The 25,189-nt window shown below is 48.1% G+C and overlaps 1 long non-coding RNA gene across 1 annotated transcript; it reads left to right on the top strand.

Annotated features, from left to right (window-relative positions):
- Positions 1 to 9,350: 9,350 nt before the first annotated feature.
- LOC108531602 (uncharacterized) lies at positions 9,351 to 19,712 on the top strand. The gene is made up of 4 exons (XR_001886222.1): positions 9,351 to 9,967; positions 12,197 to 12,273; positions 12,446 to 13,240; positions 14,234 to 19,712. It is a non-coding gene; the product is annotated as an uncharacterized LOC108531602 (long non-coding RNA).
- Positions 19,713 to 25,189: the final 5,477 nt, after the last annotated feature.

The following is a 25,189-nucleotide window of genomic DNA, read 5'->3' as shown; positions in this document are numbered from 1 at the left end:
TCCAAAGTCATCTGATATGGTTTGGCTGTGTCCCCACCCAAACCTCATCTTGAATTCCTATGTGTTGTGGGAGGGACCTGGTGGGAGGTAATTGAATCATGGGGGCGAGTTTTTCCTGTGCTGTTCTCATGACAGTGAATAAATCTCATGAGATCTCATGGTTTTAAAAAGGGGAGTTTGCCTGCACAAGCTCTCTTTGCCTGTCACCATCCATGTAAGATGTGACTTGCTCCTCCTTGCCTTCCGCCATGATTGTGAGGCATCCCCAGCCACGTGGAACTATAAGTCCATTAAACTTCTTTCTTTTGTAAATTGCCCAGTCTCAGGTATGTCTTTATCAGCAGCCTCTGCCAGCCATGATGAGAGGCCTCAGAAGAAAGTCATCCTGCCAAAGCCTTCATTTTGGACTTCCAGCCTCCAGAATTGTGAGAAAATAAATAAATTTCTGTTGTTTAAGTCTGTGTTATGTCTTACATCAGCACAAGCAAACTAATATAGCAGTTAATCTGTGACATACTCCCAGCATTTAGGAATCCTTATCATTAAACATTATGGGTGAAGTTGAGGTTAGAATAGATTCAGTCACCTGCCCAAGGTCATCCTATTAGCAAATGGCAAAGCAGAAGCTCAGACCAAAAACTATCTTATTCCAAACCCCACACCAAAATCTCCTCCAAAAAATGTCAACAGAAATACCAACATACTCAGAATGTCATATGGACTGGGAATGGTATAAGATTCCTGCCCTCTGCCCCATTTTCTTGTGAAATTTTCTCTGGACCTGAGAGGACCAGTAAATGACCCCTCCCTCACTCAACACTTCCGTCCTGTCTGGGCCACATATGTCGGGGTTGAGAACATGGAATTTGGAGTTAAACTGGTCAGGATCTGAGCTCCTGGCGACTTGGCTGTGGGTTTGCTGTGTGAAGATGGGTGTTATTTAACCTCTCCGAGCCTCATTTTCCTCATGGAGAAGACTCATTTGCCCTCAACCTTGTGAGGTAACTGTGGGAATTCAGGAGACAAAAGCTGTAGCTCATGGCCCCAAGCTTGGCCCCGAGGGGTACTCAGTAACTCAGAAGCCTCAGGACAGGAGTCCTCAGGGCAGTTCTGCTCTCTGGGCCGGTCTCAGCGGCATCCGCTTCTCCCCCAAGAGGTCTCTTGGCCACCAAAGGACTGGGTCTCACTGGGCTGTGTATCTTCAGAGCACAGCCCAGTGCGTGGCTCCTAGTAGGCCCTTGGGAAATATGGGTTGAACAAATTAAAGTGGAAACAGTAAATAGAAAAACAAATCTGTTTGGAAACTTCTGTGATGCTGTTTGTGCTTTTAGATATAATCTCCCAGAATCCTCTTATTATTTTAATAATTTAGAATTTTATTAAGCTCCTTAAGAAGATGCCAATCGACCTTGTGGTACTACAGGGTGCTGGTCCATTCCAGAGCTGAGCTTCAAAGTGGGTCGGTGGCTGCATCCCCCTGGCCTAGGTATAGTATTCTTCCTCATGGGATCTGAACTCTAGGTCTTGTGATTCATACAAACATATGCAGGGTGGCCCTCAAATGTAATTTAAGGACCCTCTCCAAGGGACAGGGCCAACTCTGAGTGGAAGTGCTGTAAGTCCACTAGTGGGGTGGGCAGAAAGACAAGACATGTGTGGGTGTGAAAAGACACGTGTGTGTGATGTTCCTTTCCCACAGCGGGAAGCATCCAGGGTGCCAAGGCTGGCCCACACTACCTCTGTGACCTCCCTTCCCTACCCTGCCAGCATCTGGTCCACTCAACACTGTATCATGCATTTGAAGCCCAGAGATCGTTTTCTAGGGCACGACTTAGAAACTGGGACACAGATCACTATTGATTGGTGAAGACCAAGAGCGTTTCCTCACAGGGCAGAAAAGGTCATTGGCAATTCATTTATTCATTCACCCATGCATTCACTCACTCAAGAAACTGACTCTGATCAAGTGCTTGCTGACCCGGGGGTTGGAAGATAAATGAGACCTGGTCTCCGCCCTCTAGACACTTCTGGCCAAACACAAACAAGCATGACATTAAATACCCACAGTGATGTGTGCTTTGCAGAGCCAGGCATGGCTCTGGGGGAATAAGAAGTCAGCATCTTAACCAACCTAGTGTGAAGGAAGGGAAGAAAGGGGGCAGGGGGACAGGATGGTCTAATTATAGAAGTGCTGGTCTTTAGGTTCCTGCTCATGCAAATACAACACATGCACCATCATCTTTATTCTCCTAAGAACCCCAAGAAGATCTAATTCTCAGCCCTCATTTTACAGAGTATCAAGGTTGACAGAGGTGGGGTAATTTTTCCTAACAAGAAAATGATGCAGATGGGATCTGAACCCAGATGTCCAACCCTGAACCCAGATGCCCAACCCTGAGTCCAGCCACTACCATCAGGCAATCAGGAAGGGGCAGATGCAACTAAGACAGAAACTCAAAAGCTGAGAAGGGAAAGAGCAGCCCATCAGAGCTGCAGTGAGTGTGGCAGGGCAGGGGAAACAGTGAGATGTGGTGGGGCGGAGAGGGAGGATGGAGACCTAAGGGGCTCTTGCCTGGAGCCTCCATTAGCTCAGGGTGGGGCAACGCCCAGATAGGTGAAGGGAATTGTCAAAGATGCACGACCCCAGTGGCAGAGCAAGAATTTTGACCCAGCATTCTCTGCATGAGAACCTGCTGTTCTTGGCTGGGCGTGCCGGCTCATGCCTGAAATCCCAGCATTTTAGGAGGCTGAGGCAGGTGGATAACTTAAGGCCAGGAGTTCGAGGCCAGCCTGACCAACATGGTGAAACCCCGTCTCTACTAAAAATGCAAAAAATTAATTGGATGTGGTGTGGTGGCACACGCCTGACACATGGAAGGCTGAGGCATGAGAATCATTTAAACCTGGGAGGTGGAGGTTGCAGTGAGCCAAGGTCGCGCCGCTGCACCCCAGCCTGGGTGACAAAGCAAGACTCTGTCTCAAAAAACAAACAAACAAACAAAGAAACAAAAAACCTGCTGCCCTTTCCTCTGCAAGGGCTACCTGGCCAGCCCTGGTCAACCTTGGGCCTGAGAGGAGCCAAAGTCGGCTGGGCATTGAGGTGGGGGATATGGGAGGGAGAGAACCAGTTATCTGCTTTTTTACTCTTCTAGTTAAACAAAAACTCAAATAACAGAAGTGCTGCCTAAGCCCTAAGCCTTCGTGCACACAAGGCCATATCCAGATGGATTTGCTAGGCTGGTTGGTCGAACTCCTCTGGAGATGGGGCCAAAGTTGGCAAATATTTAACCAGGGAGGAGACGGGTAGGTCCCATGCTTCCCCAGACCTGCACGACTCAGCCCCAGCGATGACCCCAGGTACTTGGAAAAAGTGCTGTGTGAGATTTCTGCCTGCATCTGCCTCCCCATCCCCCACCACTGTGGTCTGGGGGTGTCTTCAGGCAGCTGCAAGCCTGAAAGGTGCAGGATCCATCTTTTGCTGGAAAGAAAACTTCTCCAGACCCTCAGCACTGAACAGGTGAGGTGACCGAATCTTCTACAATCAGAGCATAAACGCTTAGAGGGAAGGTTTATTGTCTCTTCTTTACAGATGGGGAAACTGAGGCCCAGAGAAGGGAAACCCTTACCTAGTGTCACCACAGTAGAATAGGGATGTAAACTCAGTGTCCTGACAGCCAGTTGTGGGCTTTATCCTCCCCAGCTTAGTCTGCCCGGGCTGCCATAAACAAATACCACAGACTAGGTGGCTTAAAGAACATACTCATTTCTCACAAGTTTGGGGGCTGGGAAGTCCAAGATCAAGGCACTGGCAGATCTGGTGTCTGATGAGGGCTCCCTTCTCAGTTTGCAGGTGGCCACCGCCTTGCTGTGTCCTCACATGGAGGAGACAGAGATTTCGTGTCTCTTCCTCCTTTTATAAGGGCAGTTACATCACAAGGCTCCCAGCCTCATGACCTCCTCTAATCCTAATTGCCTCCCAAACACCTCGCCTCCAAACACCATCACATTGAGATTCAGGCTTTAACTATGAATCTGGAGGAGGCACAAAACATTCAGTCCATTGCCCTCCCCAAGACTGGGATATAGCTTGTGCCTCTTTGGTTCTTCACCCAACTGCAAAATCTCCATCCCACCCCTCCCACCCTATTGTCAAAATCAGTCTGTCTCCTCCCTGGGTCCTGAGCACCCTCCTCAGGGGCTCAGGAACCTCTTCATCTCTCTCTGCAATTCTGGAGCTGGCTCAGTGCTTGGCCCAGGGCGAGTGCTAAGGGAATATTTATTAAATCCATTTAACTTTCTCTCTTAATGCGTTCCACATCCTGCTTCCAGAGTTATCTTTCTGTTTGTGTACAGGAGGGCAAGGCAGGCAGAGGGTTCAGCCCATGCAAAGGCCTCATGGCAGGAGTGTTCATAGTCAGTACTAGGAACTTGGAGGAGGCCAGTGTGTGGCTGGAGCAGAGAGCAAGGGGAAAGTCTCAGGGCAGCGTGTTAGGCCACTCAGGTTGCTATAAAAACAGTACCACAGACTGGGGGCTTAAGCAACAGACACTTATTTTCTCACAATCCTGGAGGCTGGAAATCTGAGTCCAAGGTGTCAGCAGGACTGGTTTCTTCTGAGACCTGCCTCTTTGGCTTGTTTGCCATCTTCTCCCTGTGCCTTCGTGGGGTCTTCCCTCTGTTTGTATGTGTCCCAGTCTCTTCTTATAAGGACAACAGTCATATTGAATTAGGCCCCACACTAGCAGCCTCATTTTATCTTAATTACTTCTTTAAAGACCCTCTCTCTAAACGCAGTCACATTCTGAGGTCCTGGGGTTTAGGACTTCAACATAAGAGTTTCTGGGAGACACAGTTTATCCATAACAGGCAGGGCCTTGGAAGGCTTTGCAGAGCCTCAGAGGGAGTTTGGACCTTATTCTAAGTTGCTGTGAGACCAGCAGAAGCCTTTCAGCCAAAAGAAAAAGCACTCTTGCTTTTGAAAAAGATCCCCATGGCTGCTGTGTGGTAACTCAACTTCCACAAGGTTAAGGGTTGAAACAAAGAAGAGGCCCTTGGAGTGGCCCAGTGGACAGATGATGGTGGCCGGACCAGGGCAGGAAGGGGAAGGTGGGGAGAAGTGGCTGGGGCGGGGTAAGTTTAGAGACAGAAATGACAGTCATGCTGACAAATGGGTGGATGGAGGATTTGAGAGACAGAAGATATAAAGGAAAACTGGATTCAAGTCTTGCTCAGCCTCACGGTGGTGAGGTGACTTTGGGGAGGTGATTTCATGTCTCTGGCCTCTTGCTAAGAAGTCTGTGCAATCTGAATCAGGAGGCACAGCTCACCGGCAGACGGGGAAGTAACGTGTGGAAAGCATCCCATGGAGGCACATTCATGGGTAGTGATGCTGAGCATCCAATATATGTCCCCCAGGCCAGGCACTAGGCCCGACATCCACAGTGGGGGTGATCCAGTCCCTGTAGGGGTATCTCCCGTGCCTCCCAGGGAGTCCATTCCAACACCCAGATGCTCTGTTCGATTTTCAGCAATGTCCACCCTTATTTCTCAGTTTTATCTCTCTAAGTTACCAAAGCAAGTCCACGTCACACTTGTCCCTTCAGGTATGGGAGTCCCCTGTTCCATTCCCATCCTGTGGCAGGTTACCATGGAGTCAGAGATTTGGAGATTTGTATTAGCTTTTCTTTTTTTTTTTTTTTTCTTGAGACAGGGTCTTGCTCTGTTGTCCAGGCTATAGCCCTAACCTCTGGGAGTCAAGCGATCCTCCCAACTCAGGCTCTCAAGTAGCTGGGACTACAGGTGTGCACCAGTGAATCGAGCTAATTTTTCTATTTTATTTAGAGACGGGGTTTCTCCATGCTGCCCAGGCTGGTCTCGAGCTCCTGGGCTTAAGCAATCCTCCCACCTCAGCTTCCCAAAGTGTTGGGATTATAGGGGTGAGCCACCACACTTGGCCTGGAGGTTTGAATCCCAGCCCTGGCGCTTAGAGACTGTGTGATCCTGGCTGGTCACATCAAATCCTGGGGTCTTGCTTTCTTCAGACATAAGGTAAGGATAATCATAATCGAATCACAGGCTGCCGTGAAGGGCAAACAAGATGAGCTCATACAACGGTCAGGACCCAATAAAGGGCAGCAATTTTAACATCAAAATACATCTGTGACAAAATAAAAGTTACTTAAACTTTGTGTGGGAGGCTTCTTGCAAGCTTTAGGATGGGGAAAAACAGATTTGGTGGCTCTCCCAGTTTTATTTCCTAGACCATGCCTATGCCACCAGTGAAGGCATTGTCTGGATCACTGGTTGTGGTTATTTTCTCTGTTAGGGTCCCAGTCGTCTTCTCCTTCCTGAGCACACACTTCATGTGAGCATCCAGTATTTCTGTCCCGCTCTTGTTACTGTGAGTGATGGCTGTCATTGACATCACCCTACAGCCCTTCAGAAAGACTTCCGCCTGACGCCCACTCACTTCCTGCTGCCCTCAGCCAAGCATCATGGCCGCCCAGAACAGACTTGGTGGGGATCAGGCTCTGCTTGACCCATGGGCTTCTGCTGAGAGGAAACGCTCTGCCAGCTGGGACGTACTAGGGAAGGGGCTGAACTCTAGGTGGTCCCTACCCCACCTTACCAACCACACACCCGTTATGTCGTCCATTCCACTCTGCCTTCCCCTTTCCCCCACCCCATCCGAGGCCCTCGCAGACCCACTCACCTTTTACAGAGGAAATGACCAACAAGACCACCAAGGCCTACGTATCCCAGAGAGCAGCCTTAGAGGGATGCAGTTAGGGTTCACCAACATCATTTTTGAGGCACATGCATAAGGTGTTAAATAAAATCAAACCACAGCAGACAAAATTTCTTCCCAGTTCCTTTGATCCTTCTGGTTACATCGAGGAGCAGGCCTCAGTTTCGCACCAGGGCAGATGCTAACGCTTCCTCTGCTCTCCTTTTAATCGAGAAACAATAGCCTCTGGGCTGGGCACCTCCCCAGGCACCTGGACCTAGCTGGAAGTTAAAGTCTTGCTTGCTTTTGATTGTGTTTGTTTTTACCCAGGCCAGCCAAATTGCTTCTCCACTTAGAACAGCTATACACTGGTTTTCCTTTAATTTTTATATTTCAATTTATACAAAGGGACCCGTTAAATTTTCAAAATATAGAGGAATGAGTTTTAAAAGTGTACTTGGATTATGGCAAAATCATAACTGTGGCACATGAAAAACTACCATTTGGAAACATTACTTGGACACAAACAGGAATCCAGGCAGGGAGAAAGTGAGACCCTGGAAGGGTCTTCCCCTCGGCTAATATTTGGTGGAGCTGGGCCGATGGAGGGAGTCACATTTATTATGGGCTCCCTATGCACTAGCATTGTACACACCCAGTTGCTCTATACAAGCAGCCTGCGAGTTGCTATTTTCCCTGCAAAACCCAGTTCTGAAAACTGGGTTTCAGAGAGGTTGGGTGACTTTTCCAAAGTCACACAGCTAATTGAGGTAGAGGCAGGACCAGAGGCCTTGTTTCCTGGGCCTGTGTTCTTAGAAAGAACCCTAGCCTAAAGCCTTCCCCCAAAAAAACCCTCTCCCTGCCCTGTACATCTGGGGAGCTGAGTATATAAGGCCTGAGCTGGCCTTTGTCTTGACATGAAGGGCAGAACTTCTCCTTGTACTGACCCACAGCCAAATGCTGACTTACCTCCTAAACCCACAGAACTCAATTTTCTCCTACAAAAGCCAAGTTCAGCCCAGCCAGAATTCTTGTGCCAAGGACTACCTACTTGGGGCTAGGGCCTCATTTATATTAAGCTGACTTTGCATACAGCCTTCTGTGTTAGCCCATTTTAGACCTTAGTATACTGAGGCCCAGACTGGTTCTATAACTTGTCAAAATTCACCCCACTGAGAAGAAAAAGAACTGAAATTCCCAGTCACATTGGTCTAGCTCCAATGCTGACATCAGCATCAGTATCCCTTCCCTTGACCTACAATTTCAGAGAAACCCCAGTCTTCCCTGACCCCACCAGCTCTGCAGGAACCTGAGTCTCTCATCCCTGATCTCCCTCCTGGGGCTGGAAGCACTGCTTTTGGCAGCATCTGTTAAAAAGGCCACGTGGACTCCCACTATGACAGTGGGGTCCTGGGAAGAGGTGGGACTGGGGATCTGAAGGAGCCAGCCGATAGGCCCAGCTTCTCCCATGACAGATCCTGCCTCTGGGGTGTTCACACCCTTGGCCTCAAGGGGCCAGAGCAGAGGGAAGGGTCTGGACTGGGAAATCAGAAATCTCTCTGCTGGACACTCACTCACTCCCAGTGACCTTGGGCAAACTGTAGCCTCTCCATTTACTCATCTGTAAAATGGAAAAGAGCTTCAGGAATTTTGAAGTTGCAGGCATCATACGGTCCATAAGCTTGTCTTGGTGTTTCTTACAAAAGATGAATAAAGCTCAATATTTAATCTCTCTAAAGTAATGTCAGGGGGAGTCAGATAGAGGGTCTGTCTACAAAAAGTACATCTCCCTCCCTCCCTCCCTCCCTTTCTTTCTTCCTTCCTCACTCCCTCTCTCCCTCCCTTGTTCTTTTCTTCTCCTTTCTTTTTTTTCTCTCTCTTTATTCCTTTCTTTCTTTCTTTTTTTTTTTTTTTGAGACGGAGTCTCGCTGTGTTGCCCAGGCTGGAGTGCAGTGGTCGGATCTCAGCTCACTGCAAGCTCCACCTCCCAGGTTTATGCCATTTTCCTGCCTCAGCCTCCCGAGTAGCTGGGACTACAGGCGCCCGCCACCTCACTCGGGTAGTTTTTTGTATTTTTTAGTAGAGACAGGGTTTCACCGTGTTAGCCAGGATGGTCTCGATCTCCTGACCTCGTGATCCGCCCGTCTCGGCCTCCCAAAGTGCTGGGATTACAGGCTTGAGCCACCGCGCCCGGCCTATTCCTTTCTTTCTCTTCCTTTCTCTCCCTCCATTCCTCCCTCCATTCCTCCCTCCCTCTCATGTTCCACTCTCTGTCCTGCCTCTTTTCTTTCTTTTATCTTTGCTTGTTTGTTTATGTTTGTTTTGGGGGAGGGCACAGTGATGCATGTATGGAAAGGAAAACTCTTCCTGTTAATATACAAAGTGAATCTGTGGCCATGGCCGCACTCCTCATTTTCATGGTCTGCTGCCTGTCCCAGGAGGCTGTGGCTCTGGACTGGAAGGGCTGGAGATCCCCTCCCTGAGGACAGCCTCTGCAGCCGCTGGCCAAAGGCACGGCAGCCCCAAGAGTCATCCGCCCGAGGCTGAGTCTGGAATGTCTTGTTTTGTTGTGTCATTAACACAGTGTTCATTTTTAGGGCCTGACTTGGGAACGGGTGCCAAGAGCATTCCTGAGGGGTCAGAAGGGAGCGTGTTTATTGTCAGGCTAGAGAAGTAACTTCCTTCAGTAATCCCTCAAGTACTCAGCAGACCTTCATTAGGCACCTACTACTGTGTACCAACCACTGCACCAGGACCCAGAGATGCAGAGAGGATCAATTAGCTATAATCCCTGTCCTTGGACAGCTCCCAGGACTGTGGGAGAGGCTGACCTATCAAGGGACAGCCCCCAGGGGTAAGAACAGTGACAATGGAAAGCCCAGTGCACCGTAGGGTAGAGATGGTGACGCAGACGAGTGGCCTTCAGGCTGCTTGAGTGCACCGGCCCTTTATTCTAGGGAATGCATTAGAAGGACATAGTTACCTCTCCAAGAGGGCCTTTTGCAAAGGTATTCTTTTGCAGTTCGTGAATTTTTTTTCCTAATTGCAAGACTCACTTATTCCTACTTTCAAAAATGCTATGAAATATGTGAGTCCAACAGTAAACATTCCTCAGAGATAACCAATGTCGGCTGTGTGCATTTCTTCAGCATTTTCTTGCAGGCTTCAGCATAACTAACACTCCTGGGGCCTCATGTGCCCCAGACCTCCTGAGAAGGCAGCATGCAACTGCTCACTAAGGTAAGTACCATCTGCATCTCCAGTTTACATGCAGAGAAATTGAGACACACTCAGAATGAGTCACTTGGTCCAGATCACGTAGGAAGGAAATAGCAAACCAGGACTCAAACCCAGGATATCAGGCTCCCTCCGAGCCCTTACTCCTGAGAGTCAAGAAGTCAAATGTGGCTAGGCATGGTGGCTCAGGCTTGTAATCCCAGCATTTTAAGAGGCTGAGGCAGGAGGATTACTTGAGACCAAGAGTTCAAGACCATCCTGGGTGACATAGTGAGAGATACCATCTCCACAGAAAAATTTAAAAATTAGCTGGGCATGGTGGTGGCACGACTGTAGTCCCAGCTGCTCAGGAGGCTAAAGTGGGAGGACTGCTTGACCCCAGCAGTTTGAGGCTGCTGTGAGCCATGATTGTGCCACTTCACTCCAGCCTGGATAACAGAGCAAGACCCTGTCTCAAAAAAATAAATTAGTCCAGTAACTCCCCCATCCTCACCTGGCTAGTGTAGGAGCCAAGGTTTGCACCCAAGCAGTCTTATTCCATAACACTTGGACTCAACCACACTCTTTGCTGCCTTCAGCCTAATGGTTACGTATATATACTTACATGAAAACATTATTTACCAGTGTCTAATGGTGAACATGATATTCTGCACTTCAAGTAGATCTTGTATCACTTTCACTGTTATTACAAGCAAATCTGCCTCCTTCACTTCAAAGTCAATTTGGCAATCCAAATCTCAGCATACCATTGTCGATTTGCCCAATGTCTTCTTTATAATTTTTTTGGGTGGTTTCTGATTGTGCTTGCAAACAATGCTTCTACAGAGATCTCGGCAGAGGTTGCTGAGAGTTGCATCAGGACTGATTCCTGGAAGAGGGCCGGCTGGGTCAGTGGTGTGGACCTGCACGCCCTGGCATACCTGCCCAGAGGCCCCTGCAAAGACTTCCGGGGCTCATTTTCATCACCTAAAGGAAGAATGTCAGAGCCAGGTGGTGTTCAAAGGCTTTTCCCCACCATAGCTGGTGGTGGGACTCCATTTCACAGTTTTCATGCACTGTGCATTTTTATCTGTACTCCTAGATGGCTTTGGGAAGGTCATGATCTAAAAAGGAGAAAAAAAAGAGAAATCAATCATGCTGTCAGCAAAAGCCACGGTGCAGTGAGCAGCTGGCATTTCCAAGAGGCTAGGCTTGGCTTGGCAGTTCTTGTGTGTAAGTTACACAGTGGTACCTCTTCCTCCAAGCAGCCCCAGAGAGCAGAATCCCGGCTGGATTTCAGGTTTTCTGTGCCCCCATGGCCAGGCGCCCTTGTGCAGTGCACAGCCTGACCAACCTTACACATTATTTTAGTTAGAGCTGTAAGCTGGATCCCAGCTGCCTGGACTCAAATCCAATCTTTAAATCCTATTAACCATATGCCCTTAGGCAAGCTACTTAAACTCTGTGTGTCAATTTCCTAGTGTGAAATAGAAGCTGATTATAATAATAGTGCCTCCCTTATAGGGCACAGCAGCAGCAGTGAGGAATTAAGTTAAAATATCAAAAGCCCTTAGAAGAGTACCTGGCATATAATAAACACTCCATAGATGTTTGCTACTAAGCAATTAATAATCCTACTGTACCATTATTTAAGGAGGCACTACCATTCCGCCCCAAGGCTTTATTTTTCTCCAAATACAAAGACTTTCTTGGGCTTTCAAGGTAGCGTGTTTTGATGGAAAGATGCTGAGTTTGGGAACCAGAGATAATGGAGTTGGAGTCCTGGCTTCTTTCCCTTCTATCCTTGTGACTTCAAGTAACTCCCTTTGCCAATCTCACCTTGACTGTGAAGAATTTTGTTTCTATATTGGAGACCTAGCAGTGTCCCTGGCAAGGAACTGCACAGTGGATACTGGTTTCTCTCCCAATTCAGGGCATTAGGACTCAGCACAGGATAGAAGGTGAGGGTTTGGGTCATTCCCCAGGAGGGAGGTGGGAGGTGGGAGAGAGAAGCACACATTTGGTTCCCAGTGCAGCCTTGCCAGCCTCTCGAAGGCCTACCCCAGGGCCATCCCAATGCCCAGTCCCTGGCAGGCTCCCACATGCCAGGCCAGCATTCCTGCACTTCCAACCTTGCTCATTCAAGAGCCAACACTTGCACCACCTCCTCCTGGAAGCTTAGAACCTTTCTCCAAACTAGGATTATTCCCTCCTAAGACCTCTCACATCTCTCAGCTTGTACCTTTTTTGCAGGTGCTTTGATTCCCCTTGTACTTCAACCACCTGTGAGCTGCTTCTATTCTCTTTGGGAGACTGGCAACTTCCTAAAGGTAGAGGTTGGTGTAATGGGAGTGGGAGCATTGGCAGATGGTGAGATGGGGACTTGGAGTTGTGGCTTTATCATGGAACCGTTCCAGGGTTTAGTTCCTAGTCCCACCTCTCACTAAGCCAATACCCTTGGGTAAGGCACTTAACATCTCTGCTTTTCTTTTCCCTCTTTAGCATGAGTTGGGAGATAAGTGGCCACCATTACTGAGTGTCTACTCTGCCCTGCTCTGCACCTGTGGATCTTCAGAACAAAGAAGCTTGGTTCTTCTCCTTCTGCCCATTTTGTAGGGGAGGAAACAGTGGAAACTCAGAGGTGCAGACATTTGCCTAAGGATATACAGAAGATAAGGAGCAGAGCTGACATCAGAACTCAAGCTTGCAAATGTGTATGTGGGCCACCATGCCGCATCTGCCACCTCTCTCACAGCACTGCTGGGGGAACAGGGGAGTCATTGGAGGTGGCGGGCTTTGCCCTACTAGGCATGGCATATGCATTTTGAATAAGGACTTTGATCTGGAAGCAGGATAGGGTATTTATTGCTTCAACTCAGCTTGATTTGGGCTCTTTTGTCCCACAAATGACACCAACCCTCACCAGGCCTGAAGACCTTGTCTGGAAGAGAAGGAGCAGTGGCGTGAAGTCAGAAGAGGCACGATTACCTGCCAGCTTTGCCTCTGTGTTCTCTCCCTGAGCCTCAGGAATCACATTTCAGCCTTGGTTTTGCTATGAGAATTTGGAAGCAGCATGTGTAAAAACCCTAGCTCAGACTGGGCACTGGATAGACATCGGCAGCGAAGATTCACTGAGTTTGCCCCAAGGCAGGCAGTGGAACAGGTACATTAATGCATATCCCAAATCCTCACAGCCACCCAGAGGTAGACCCTGTTACTGTCATCACAGCTGCCCAATCAGAAAACTGAAGTTCTGAACAACGCAAGAATGGCATTGTGAGTGGATTTTCAACCCAGGTGAGTTGGCAGACATGTATAAATGCTAGATTTGACCATTTAGTTTATGACACAGCACAACCCAGGAGCTTGGAGTGTTTACATGAGAATTCAGAAACACAGACTCAGGGGCAAGCATTGCCTGGGTCCATGTCCTTTCCCCCGGGCTGTCTACCCCTGGGCTGTTTATAATGTTGCTGGAGTTTACTTAATGCCAAGTGAGTAACAGACTGTTCACCAGCACTTGTTTTGTGACTCTCACTTTTAAACCGGTTGGAGTCTAACCTGATAAGGCCCAACCCAATAAACAGCCTATGGAATGACAAACATTTCTGCTAGCCTCAGCAACGGCTACACATGACGCCTCCCATTGACAGAAACTGCCCCTTTGTAAAACAGATGGTAGTTTGGGAATGACATAAGCAAGGGTAGAAAAAGTCAATTCCTGCAAAGCTTTTTTTTTTTTTTTTTTTTTCTGAGACGGAGTCTCGCTGTCTCCCAGGCTGGAGAGCAGTGGCGTAATCTTGGCTCACTGCAAGCTCCACCTCCCGGGTTCACGCCATTCTCCTGCCTCAGCCTCCCAAGTAGCTGGGACTACAGGCGCCCGCCACCATGCCTGGCTAATTTTTTGTATTTTTAATAGAGATGGGGTTTCACCACATTAGCCAGGATGGTCTCGATCTCCTGACCTTGTGATCCGCCCGCCCTGGCCTCCCAAAAGCTTTTTTTCCCCCTCATCTTACTGTATCCATTCCTTTTACATGAACTGGCATGTTGGAAGAGCATTACAATGACAGGTGCCTGGGTTTAGGCTGCGTGACATCAGGCGAGTCACTTATCATCTCTGAGTATTACCGTCTTCAAGAGGAATAATTACACATATCCACCTGAGTGGTGAGGAATAATAAGACAGAAAAAAGCAAAGACAGTGCTGACAGATGGGCAATGCTTGATTTATGCTAATTTTTTTCCTTTCCTCACTGTTAGGAGTAATTTTATCTGTTTCTTTTTCAGAAATGCATTTGAGTAGAGATGTGCGTTTGTAAGAGGTTGCTCCTGAGAATGTGACAAAAATCGCTGTGTGCCACCTGGCTTTCTTCTTTGTGAGTCTATATCTAGGCGCGGACTAGATTGATGCTCTGTGGTATTATTCAAACCAACAGCATTTATTGAATACCATTGTAAGTTTGGCCCGATGGAGCCAGGAGCTGGGGAGTTGAGGAAAACCTGGTACTGCGGAAAGGAGCTCACATCCCAGTTGGAGAGGCAGGAAGCTCTGGCCTGAATAAACCAGGGATTGAAGAGACAAGCACAGCCTCTGAGTATCCCCAGGGAGTTATTTCTCCAGACTGGGGGGATCTGAGGATACTTTCTAGAGGAGGTGGTATGTTCAGAGTCCTCCAAACATGAGTGAGGCTGCTACCGGCAGAGATAGGGAGAAAGGCATCCCAGGCAGAGGGAACAACAAAGGAATGGCTGTGCTGTGAAATTGGTGAAAAAGTCATGGCGAGCAGTGGCTCTCAAACTCGAGTGAGCATTGGAATCGCCTGGTGGGTGCATTAAAACACAGACGACTGCACCCTGTGTGCCAGCACCAGAGCTCCCAACTTGGGCAGTCTGGAGAGCAGCCTATGAGTTTGCATTCTAACAAGTCCCCAGGCGCTGTTGCTGTTGTTGGTCCACACAGGAAGAAGATGTTGTAGAGGAAGCAGATAGGTCGGATGGAACCAAAGCATGGAGGAATGTGAGCACCCTCCTGGTGCATCACTCACTGGCTATAGCCATCAATGTGTTCATTCAGTCCTTTACTGAGCAAGCAGCACCTCTGAGCCCTACTGTGTACTAGTACATTGATGGACTCTAGGTACACAGCGATGAATACAGCAGTCTGGGTTTTGCCATATCTTTACCCTGCTGGGGTTCTCAGAGGAGGATGGATGATATCCTATGTGACGTCACAGGCTGATGACCCTCTGGGCATCCAGGAGGCAGGGGCTCTGGAGGTGAAAGTTGCCTTCGACCTCATGGCCCTTTAACAAAAGGCCTTGTCTTACCCATGTTAAATTCAGTTTAGTTTAAATGTTTCTTCCTACATAGTGAACTATCACCTAACTGGATGTGTTAACAGGCTATAACCAACTCTAGTACCAATCTCTGGGTTTCAGCCAATCAAAGACGGCCAACTGTTCAAACCATGTTCAAACAAGTCAAACGCCAAGCTAGAACCCATCCAGCTGTTTCGGTACCTTACCTCCATTTTCCATATGTCACTCTCTTTTTTCTGCCCATAAATCATCCTCGACCACACAGTAGCCTGGAAACTTCTCTGAACCTATCCTGTTTTGGGGATTGCCCAATTCAAGAACCATTTTTCACTCAATTAAATTCTGTTACATTTAGTTTTTCTAAATGTAAGGTTTTTCTAAGGCTTTTCCTTTAACGCCCAAAACACCCTGTGGTGTTTAAGGGAAGAATTGCTGCAGAGCTGACTTTCCTAATAATGAGGGTGATTGAGTCTATTTGTTGCAATATAGGGTCGGCTGCTCCAACTGAGACCAAAAACAATGTGGTGGAAACAAAAGAGTATTTTATTTCTCTTTTCATGCAACGGTCTGGGCTTGGGAAATTTCTGGGAGAAATGTTTGTTTCATCAGGGCCCTGGCTCCTTCCTCTGTAGTTCTCCACCCTCCCTATGGTGTTGCTTCATTCATGGGGTTGGCGATGATTTACAGCCAGGTGCCCCAATGCGTAACTCGTGGGCATGTTGCATGGAACACAAGGAGAGTGGGGCTCTCTGGAGCCATGCAACACAGTGCTGCCTCTGTGAGGAGAGAAACAGGAAAGGAGTGTGAAGAGGACATCCTTTCCCTTTTAGGGTTCACCCTGGAAACTGTGCACCTCGCTTCTGCTCACAAACCACAGACCAAAACCATCCCATGGCCTTAGATGGCTGCAATGGAGGTTGGGATGTGTGATCTTTATTCTTGGCAGTCTTGTATTTAGCTAAACCCCAGCCATTTAATGAATGCAATCTATTCTCTTTTACTTCGTTCTTTTAGATTAAGTTTTGTGTAGCCATTCTCTGTAAGGAGTCCTACTCCATCATCTTGCCTCCCTCCTTTGTTTATTGAAGAGATACAGATATTTCCTTGTGGACAATTCTTTTACCCCATCAAAATTCTCTGCAAACCTTCTAGAATTAGATCCATTATTCTCAATTCTAACTTTTCAGCAGAATCACAGGAGGGGTGAGGATGAAGATGGGGAGGCTCTTAATACTGATGTTCCAGCCTTTTTGCCAGAAAAACCAATTTAATTTGTTTGTGGTAGGGTTGAAACATCAGGAATTTTGTAAAGCCCCCACTCATTGTCCAGGTTTAGTTCTTCTTCTCCCTTAAAGTATTAGGTTTCGGCTATTGGTCAGTGAGCTGAAAGACGTGCCATAGTGAACAGGAGGTGTGCAAAGGTATGCACTGAAACATTGAGTACTGGGTGCGCAAAAACTGAGCCTGGTATAAACACTTATCACCCACAAGTGCTTGCCACACTGCTTCTGAAATGGAGCCTCCGTCCTACTGGCCCTCGGTGTCAACTCTTTGATAATTGATCACCAACTGTCCTGTGAAGATTCACTCCACAACAAGTTTCTCTGTAGGGGGAGGGGAAGGAAGACAGGTTTAAACAGCAATGTCAAAAAGAAGGGGGGAGGAAAAAAGATATTCCAGGTGGTTATCTGGGGCTATAACTTAACTTCCTTCTACAAAGGGGGTCTGCCCTTAATTATATAGGTGGGTTTTCTGTATTTATTTATGTATGTATATGCATCCATTTAATTGTCTGTGTTTATAGGTTAATACCCCAAATGACCCTTTATTGGGATAAGACAGAAACATTCTTCGATTTCCTGCATCCCTATTCACATCCCTGTTCCTCCAGATGCTGACTTGCTTGTTTCCTCTTCCTTGAAACATTCTCCTCAGGCTCCACGTGCACAGTGAAGAAGCAGGCAACATGGCATTAGCCAGGTAGAGAAACCATCTGCATAATAAAAGATTAGGGTGGGGTGGCCAGCTTCTTCACAAGCTATGCAAATGGCACACCTAGTCCAAACCAGTTTTTCCCTTGCTATGCAAATGGCCTGCCTGGTACAACCAATCCTTTGTGTCCTATGTAAATCAGACAACACCTCCTCAAGGTCATCCGTCAAACCTCCTGCAGTTTGCCACAGACTGGAAGACCCACTCGGGAGCCCCACTCTCTGCAGTAGAGAGAGCTTTTCTCTTTCTTTCACCTATTAAACATCTGCTCTTAACCTCACTCCTTGTGTGTCCACATCCTTGATTTCCTTGGCATGAGGGAACGAACCTTGGCTATTACCTCAAATGACGATGATGCTTCATCCGCACTGGATGTGAAAGATGAAGAATGCAGCCCAGACTGCTGCTGGCAGCCACTTTGTGATCAGAAGGGAATGAGCCTGTGGATGAAGCCAACACAGTGGAGGGAACGATGGAGACATGGAAGAAACTGGGCCTTGATGATAGCCATGGAGATGCTGAATCAAGCCTTTCCTGAAGCCCTTTCTAACTGCCAAAATTTTCAGATCTTACATCAACAAATTCCCTTCATCATTTAGCCTGGTTGTTGTATTTATATGCTGTTTCTTGTAGCTAAAAACATTGTAGCTTTTGTGAGATATTATAGTAGGTTCTGGAACATAGAAGATACATGCTCAAGTGAGCTACCAAGTGCCCTGGAGACTGCCAGGCTCAGAAAACCATGCATGCCACCAACACATCTGTCCCTCAGCATTTTTATGTAGACAAAATCAAGTTAAAATGAAAACCATAGATGGTCTTAAGTGGGCACAGAAATCCTTAGCCTCCTTCAGTATTATGGAGGGGGCTATCTCACCTTTTTTAACTTTCTTGAAGGTAGAGCTGATTGGGGTGGGCAGTGGTGCTAGTATATAAGCCTTCTGCTTTTTTCTTTTTCTCTTTTTATCATTTATTTATTTATTTATTTATTTTTGGCTGCTTCTCTGAGTCACTGCCCAAGATTGTAGAACATGTTATTAAGATGGGGTGATTACCGAAATTAGCTCTAACTTCACATGGCCCTGCAAGAATTGGGTGAAATGTGAACCCTGGAGATAGGCACCTCTTTCTCAAGAGTCAGCTACATGCACACTGGTCTGAATATGATCCTTCACTTCGTCCAAGTGTAGGAAGCATTAGTCCCTTTGTAATGATGATGATTTTTGTTTTTGAGGGTGGGTGGGTAATTACTTTTGGTGTCCATATTCTTTTATTGAAAATGAAAATATCTTTTATTTCCTGATAATGCATGATCTCGATCAGCCTTTACTGTGAATTATCCCATCACTATATACAGCTTGCATGATCTTTGAAATCTTGCACAAAAATACCTTGGGGTTATAAATTCAGTCACATTTGAATTGATTGTGGTGTAGATGAAGGTTAATTCAAACTGGGTCTCTGTATAGCTGTGTGGCCTTGGGAAAGTCACTTAGCTTCTCTGAGCCATCGTTCTTCCTGAGGAATGGGGAAAAGAGTTGTATTAAGCCAAGTAATGGCCCCAAAAGATAATCTGGGTCTTAAGCCCTTAAACATGTGAATGATGCTTTATATGGCAAAAGAGATTTTGCAGATGTGGCCAAGCTAAGAACTTTGTGATGGACAGATCATTCTGGATTATTCAAGTGTGCCCTAATTGTCATCACAAGTGTCCTTATAATGCAAAGGGAATTTGGCAGAGAAGAAAAGATGATGTGGCCACAGATACAGGGATCAGAGTGCTGCGGCCACATACCATAGAGTGCCAGCAGCCACAAGAAGCTACAAGAGGCCAGGAACAGATTCTGCCCTCGACCCTCTGCAGGGAGCACAGCCCTGAAGCCACCTTGATTTTGGCACAGTGAAATTGATTTCTAAACTTCTAGCCTCCAGAACTGTGAGAGAATACATTTCTGCAGTTTTAAGCCACACAGTTTGTAGTAGTTTGTTACAGCAGCTCTAGAAAATGAATGAAAGCATCGCCAAGCACAGTTAGAATTCATGAGAGAATACCCATCCCCCGAAAGTCTACTGCTCTGAAATACCACCTAGAATATGTCCAAAATTCAGATTCCCAGGCTCCACCCCAGAAATACAAAACCAGAATGTTTAGGGTGTGGGACCTGGGCAGCTGCGTTTTTAACAAGCTGCCGGGTGATGCTGTGATTGGAGAGCTCCAGTTCTTTCATCAACATCAAGCTTGGCCCTCCCAGCAGGCCTGGAAGACAAGTACCACTGAAGAACCCAGGGAAGCTGGGAGTAAAGGAAATCTCCAAGGAAGAAGGCTGGATGGGTACAATATCTGGGCATATAAAGTTCTTATCTATATTTTCATCTGCATATGTAGAATGAAGACACATTGTACATACATTAAAATAACCTAAACAGTACCTGCTCTATAGAAGAAAATAAGAGAAAATAATCCACACTTGCCACTTGAATTATGTGGGTGGTTTTGCTTGCTCTTCCTTCCCTCCATGAGAGTGTACCCCCAGTGGGTGTGAAACAGAGACGAGAGCCTGTTCCCTCAGTTCCCAAGTGCTCACATGGTGTGGGACCTTTCACAACACCAGTGCCACTCCAGGATTTAGCCAAGCATATTTTGATAAAATGTGGCATAAACCATTTTTGCTATGTATTGTGTATAACTGTGCAGAGCCATTGAACACTTCTTCAGTAAATATGTGTTGAACATCAAGCATGAGCCAGGCTCTGGTATAGGCGGAACAAAGTGGCAAAGACCCTGTCCTTAGGGAGCACACATTCTAACAGGGGGAGCCAAGTAACACAAGGAATAAAGAAGGAACTAAAGAGCTTGTTAGTTGGAAGTTAGTTAGAAGAAAAATAAAGCAGACTAAGGGAGATCTGGTGACTCAGGTTGAAGGGAGGTTTCAGTGATCAATTGCCACATAACAAACCCCAAATGTAATAATTTAAAACAACAATAATTTATTATGTTCTGCAATTCTGTCATCTGGGCTGGGCTCAGCTGAGTGGTTCTTCTGCTCCATGTGGAGCCTGCTGGTGCTGCACTAACTGAGTGGGCATGTCCTCTCACTTGTCTGGCACCTAACCTGAGATGGCTAGAACAGTTAGGGGTTCTTGGGCATCTCTTTTCAAGTGGCTTCTCCACCAGGCTTGCTGGGGCTTCCTCATAGCACGGTGGTCTCAGGAGTGGCAGATTTCTTACATGGAAGCTGGATTTCAAGAGGGAGGAAGGGAAAGCTCTCAATATGAGACATGGGCAGGTACAGTGTTATTTCCACCATGTGTACTGGTGGATGAAGTCAAAATCCAGCCCAGAGTCAAAGGGTGGGAAAAACCTTGCTGTCTTTTGCTATAAGGAGTGGCATGCACATACAAGGAGGGAAGGTGCTTGAGGCAGCCACTGTTGGAAACTACCCTTCACAGGGAGGGGGACTCTTTTATATAGGAGAGGCCTCACTGATAAAGGTGCACATAAGGCAAGGCCAGAAAAAAATAAGGGAGACAGCAATATGGATATGTGGGAGTAAATAATTCTAGGCAGGCTGGGCATGGTGGCTCAGGCCTGTAATCCCAGCATTTTGGGAAGCTAAAGCGGGCAGATCACTTGAGGTCAGGATTTCAAGACCAGCCTGGCCAACATGGTGAAACCCCATCTCTACTAAACAAATACAACAACAACAAAAAAATTAGCTGGGTGTGGTGGTATGCACCTGTAGTCCCAACTATGTGGCAGGCTGAGGCAGGAGAATCGCTTGAACCCAGCAGGCAGAGGTTGCAGTGAGCCAAGATTGCACCACTGCACTCCAGCCTGGGCAACAGAGCGAGACTCCATCTCAAAAAATAACAAAATTCTTGGCAAAGGGAATAGCAGGTGTAAAAGGCCCTGAGTCAGAAACATACTTGGCATAACTGAGGACCAGCATGGAGTCCAGTGGGGCTGGAGCAGAAGATGTGAGGCCAAAGGTGTGGAGATGAGGTTGGAGAGAGTCTAGGTTGGCCATGGGGCATTGATGGCATCGGTGCACATGGGGTCATAGGGGCTATGAAAGGACTTGGTTTTAAACCTGAGAAGATGTGGTGTAGAGTGACCAGCTGACCCAGTTTGTGCAGGATGAAAAGGATTCCTGGTATATGGGAATTTCCATGCTACAACCAGGAAACAGACAAAAGGGAAGAGGCAGGAAGACTCAAAATATGAGGTGACTGCAGTACCCCAGGCTTGGGAAGATGACAACTTGGACCAGAGAGGTAGTCATGAGGCAATAAGAACAGACATGGGCAATCCCTGCACGGTGTGGTTTCCCCCAACTGTGTGGCATGGGCAACTTACAAGCTTCCCAAGGGTAATTTTGATTATACAAGACTTCGATATAACCAGTTATAATTTAACTGCAGCATAAAGCACAACTTCCTTGATGCCATATGTTCAGCAATGTCTCCTGGGTCCCATTCTGCCCAGCAGCCACAGGCAAATGGGCAGGGGTTGAGTCCAAGGGGTCCCCATCATGAGGCTTCCCCCTGCCCCATGGCAATGTAGAATCTCCTCTGCCAAGCTGGTTTCAACTTCCTCCCACTTCACAGCTGTTGGGCCTTAAACTCTAACCTTAAACAAGAAACACAGCACTGCCAGGAAAGCCCAGGAAACTGGCACAGGCTCCCTGAACTTGTGATTCCCCTGCTGGTTTTCTTCTCATGCCATATGTGCCAGCTGAGGCCAGATCCACAGTCTGCAAGGAGACTCCATGGTTCTTGGACACGCATGTCTTGGTCCCTGTGGTGAAGGGACCACTTCCCCAGTGGGAGCCGTGGAGGCCCCCTGCTCTCTGTGTCCATGGGTTACTTTGGCAGTGGTTCCCGAGCACTGGCCTAGGGACTGGTCATTCAGAGAGAACTGTGGCAGCCCAGCCCCACCCCTAGTAAGAGAGATGCAGCCCACAGGGAGGGAGACATCACACACACATCAGTTCAGTTGCAGGGAGCCACATTTCTGACAGACAGAGGCCCAAGGGGATGGGGAGGCTCAGAGGAGGCCCGGGTTCCTTCCTGGAGGAAGTGGCAGGCAGAGGAGGACTAACCAGGGCAGAAGGGGACAGGACGTGTCCCAGGCAGCCCAACAGCTGGAGTGGGAACAGGAAGCCCCGTGCCTGTGGTGTGGGGGGTAAAGAGGCACAGAATTTCGGTTTTGCCAGAGTGAGAAAGTAAGAAGGGAAGGGGCAGAAGGGGAGGAAGAGAGGCGAGGAAGTTGGCATCCTGTCTATAGCAGGGAGCTTATAGAAGTTTCCATGCCAGGCAGAGACAGAGGCAGCTTTCCCCGAACCATCGCCCAACCCCAAGCCTTTGGCCACCTGAGCACCCAGCGGAGGCCCCTCTGAGTGCCCCTCAGACTGCACATGAGTGCCCTGCACCCGCCTCTCAGCACTTTGCACCCTCCCCTCCCTGCTGCACCCTACCTGCAAGATAACAAAAGGCACTTTCTCCTTCCTCCCATGACCCACTTTCCACGGCCAAAGCAGGCTGCTGACTTGATAACCTCGACCACAGGTACCCTGCCCACAATAACATGTTTGCTCACACCCGGATTCCAACAGGGCAGGGCCGGATAACTGGAGTGATCTACACCACAATGCCTCAGATGCGAAAGGAAAGGGGCCTTCCTCAAGGTCCCTCAGGTCCCACCAGGCCTGGTAGTCAGGTTTCCAGACTGAGTCTCCTATCGCTAAAGGTAATCAAGGATCGACCGTGGAAAGACAGAGATGGTCAGGGAGAATCGAGAGCAGTCAACCTCCAGTCTCCAACCTCATCAGGTCTAATGCCTGAATTCTGTGTCTACCTCCTTGTTTATTCACTGCCAATCAGTCTGTAAACATTCGCTGAGTGCCCCGGGTGCCAGGCAAAGACGGGGCTGGCTTCCATTCCCAGTTCTGTCTCTCGCCAGCTGTGCAACCTGGGAAACATAGCTTGTCTCTGTGCCTCACCTACAAAGTGAGAATTCAGTTACTGTGAGGGTCAGAGATAAGGCACACAAAGTTCCTCATATACTGGAAGCGCTCAATAAATGCTAGCTGTCGTCATTCCTTCAGACATGAAGAGGTCTGAGAGCTCTGGAAAATTCTGACATTATAGGGTATCTCTGCTGGCATCCCATGGCCCAGGAGGCCCTGGTATTAGCAACTCGCTCCTTTGCAGGGAGACAGCTGGTCCCATTGAAAATGTAGACACCTTTGTGGCCACACATTCACCTGCATGCACGCACGTCTCACACTCAGCCCCCATGCCCTTATTACACAGTAGCTTTGAGGGGGCTATTATCCTCCCCAATTGTATGGACACAGAGGTAGTGTGTCCAGGGCCACCCAGAAAGTATGGAGCTGCAAAAGGTATGAAGTCCAAGCCTCTTGATTCCACAGACGTGGTGCCTGGGCCATTTCTAGACACATTCGTGCATCCCAAGCTGCTGCTCCTGGAGTGTCCTTCCTGGCTATTCAAGCTCCAGCATTTCCTGCAGGCCCCAGTTCACAGGACCCTCTCTGAGAGGGCTTCCCGTGGGCCCTGGCAGAGTTTTAGGTTTCCCCTCAGCTCCCGCAGACCTTGCACATGGCTCTATTACGGCCTTTTGGAAAACTACCGTTAATTACCCAGATGGGAATGTCTCCATTCCATTCTCCTGACCTGGAGCTGCCCAAAGTCCAAGACCTCGGCTTGAGAGGCAAGTCTGTTATGTCCCGGACCTTATCGCGCTCTGCCCTGGGTCACAGTTATTTAGGTTTCTGCCTCATCTCCCTAGCGGGCTCTCCTCACTTCAAAACATTTAAAAAACCACTTCTTTTTCTATTAGCCAGACTTTTCCTAGCCACAACTAGGTTGAGGCTGACAGTTTCCAAACCACAGGTTGGGGGCATAGGCAGGAGGGGAACATGCTGAGGGAGAGGGGCAGGGGATTTCCATAGCCTGGGAAAGCTGGGGAGAGGGAGGAGAGAAGAGAAGAGGAAGAAGGAGGAGGAGGAAGGAGGAAAAGAGAGAAAGGAAGAGGAGGAAGAGGGAGAGAGGAGAAAGAGCAGAAGGAAGAAGAGCAGAAAGGAAGGAGGAAGCTTCATGTGTATAAAATGCACAGTGAAAACAGGGTTGACTGCGGTTCAAATGTGCCTTCCTGGGCAGCTCTTTCTCCAGCTCAGCTCTGGCTTCCCAGGGCCTTGTTTCTAGATGCCCCTGTTCCAGGCCCACAGAGAGGCTCCTGTGTGGCTGATGCAGGTCAGCCATGGAGAAGCTATTTCCAGCAGGCTCCTTACTGGTGGAAACCTGCACCTGCCTAGGATCTGGTACCACACGTGATGGGCAGCCCAGCTGTGGGCCAGATCAGATTCTGAGGCTGGCTTTGGCACCAGCTGGCTGTGTGACTGTGAGCAGGCTAGTAGGGCCTTTGAGCCCCTATTTCTTCCACCCTGAAACAGGACTAGTAATTCCCAAGCCAGAGGGACCTTATCAGGATTAAATGAAATGATGGAAGCAGAGTTTGGGGCACAAGGTGGGAGGGTGTTAGGACAATGGTAGCTCTCTTCCTGCGAGCAGCATGCTGACAGCTCAGAGGTGTGTGGATGCAGCCTGGGACGTGCAGCTCCTTTTGCCAGGACTTGCGCAACTGATAGGATTTGTTGGGTGATCCGGTGACCTGTGGAGCAGGGAGGAGCTCTGGCAGTGGGGAGTGTGGAGGAGAAATCCACAAACCAGGGAGCCTAAAACTGCATGGCAGAAAGTTCTGAGCATCAGAGATGATGTGGCTAGTGCCACAGTCTGAGAAGTTCTCATTTTGGATTCCAGAGTCTTTGGGGGAAAGAATCATAGGTACGTGTTTCTAAGGTCTCTTTCTATTGCAAATGTCAGAAACTCGACTCAAATGGACTTAAGACAC

This window comes from Rhinopithecus bieti, unplaced genomic scaffold, assembly GCF_001698545.2.
Source record: "Rhinopithecus bieti isolate Rb0 unplaced genomic scaffold, ASM169854v2 scaffold_7212, whole genome shotgun sequence".
Lineage (NCBI taxonomy): Eukaryota > Metazoa > Chordata > Mammalia > Primates > Cercopithecidae > Rhinopithecus > Rhinopithecus bieti.
Note: the sequence above shows the minus strand (reverse complement) of the source record. Positions and strands in the feature narration are given on the sequence as shown.